Source organism: Schistocerca americana, unplaced genomic scaffold (genome assembly GCF_021461395.2).
Source record: "Schistocerca americana isolate TAMUIC-IGC-003095 unplaced genomic scaffold, iqSchAmer2.1 HiC_scaffold_47, whole genome shotgun sequence".
Classification (NCBI taxonomy): domain Eukaryota; kingdom Metazoa; phylum Arthropoda; class Insecta; order Orthoptera; family Acrididae; genus Schistocerca; species Schistocerca americana.
Genome location: NW_025726203.1, coordinates 1,887,501 through 1,888,953, shown reverse-complemented (window position 1 = coordinate 1,888,953; position 1,453 = coordinate 1,887,501). Strand labels below are relative to the sequence as shown.

The 1,453-nt window shown below is 61.0% G+C and overlaps 1 non-coding gene across 1 annotated transcript in view; it reads left to right on the top strand.

The window, feature by feature from the left end:
- Nucleotides 1-1,056: 1,056 nt before the first annotated feature.
- The window catches only part of LOC124584194, a 1,910-nt gene continuing 1,513 nt past the window's right edge, over nucleotides 1,057-1,453 (top strand). The window contains exon 1 of the ribosomal RNA XR_006974597.1: nucleotides 1,057-1,453. This exon is cut by the window's right edge and continues 1,513 nt beyond it. This is a non-coding gene — a ribosomal RNA (small subunit ribosomal RNA).

Genomic DNA, 1,453 nt, shown 5'->3' with positions numbered 1-1,453 from the left:
TTGTTGCGTGTATGTGGGCAGACATAGTGTGTCGTGACACCTGACACAGGCATGCAACAATCGTTGAATTTGCAAATGGCGATGGACGCCTACGTTTGCTGGTGACGTTACGCAAATGAACAACTGGTAAACCGTTGTGGTGCGGTTGTTCTCGCTAGAGGTGAATCAGTGATGGCGACGATCGGTTGAGCTACCAACCGGTTGTTCCAGCGATACCCACCATGCCCACGAACGTGAATGGCATCTGGGTGTGAAGCGATACGCGGCGGTGGCTGGGTGGGACCGTCCCCGGCCGGTGAGGGGGGGCCTCCCGGCGTGCTGGCCGCGCGGTGCGTGGGCGCACGCGCTACAGCCGGCTGGTGGGGGCGGCCAGTGGCAGGCGCGCCGGCCGACGGAGGCGGCAGGCGGCGCAGCTGCGCGCCGGCGCACCCTGCACGCGGCGCCGTGCGGCCAAAGTAGGTCCTCGCGGGCCCGGTGCGAAGCGCGGTGGACATCTGCAGTGTGCTGGTCCGATTGAGGACTGTGTGCGCTGAGGATGCGCCGCCGCCCGGCGCTCGGCGCCGCGACGCCGTCTGCTGCTCGGTCGCCTCTGCGGTTCTCGCAGGTGGTTTGTATCGCAGCTGTGCGGACGTGTTGGCGCGTGCGCTGTGCTGGGAGAGTTCGCTTCGGCACCCAAGTGGGGCTTTTGTCCTTCTGTGGCGCTGGCGTTGGAGCTGCCGGTCACCGTAGGTGGCGCGTGTTGTCTCCCGCCGGCAATGCCACGACAGCACGCTCCCGGGCCTCTGTCGGCAGCGGCAAGCTCAGTTGGGAGCACGGGTGGTCGCACCTAAAGCGTCTACTCGCCAAACTCCGGGCGATTGCGCCTCTCTCGAACCCGACCAAGTACTTAGGACGGCGCTGCGCGCCGCCGGGACCTGAGAGGGTTTCGAGGTGTATGGTGCAGGGGAGCTCAGCCTCCTCCTGTTTGCAGAATAATTGAGCGGACGCTTGCGTGTTCGCGTGGGCCCCCGGGACACACTCCCGGGCGGCCGGCTGCTCAGCTCTAGTTGACGCAGCTCCCTGGTTGATCCTGCCAGTAGTCATATGCTTGTCTCAAAGATTAAGCCATGCATGTCCCAGTACAAGCCGCATTAAGGTGAAACCGCGAATGGCTCATTAAATCAGTTATGGTTCCTTAGATCGTACCCACGTTACTTGGATAACTGTGGTAATTCTAGAGCTAATACATGCAAACAGAGTCCCGACCAGAGATGGAAGGGACGCTTTTATTAGATCAAAACCAATCGGTCGGCTCGTCCGGTCCGTTTGCCTTGGTGACTCTGAATAACTTTGGGCTGATCGCACGGTCCTCGTACCGGCGACGCATCTTTCAAATGTCTGCCTTATCAACTGTCGATGGTAGGTTCTGCGCCTACCATGGTTGTAACGGGTAACGGGGAATCAGGGTTCGATT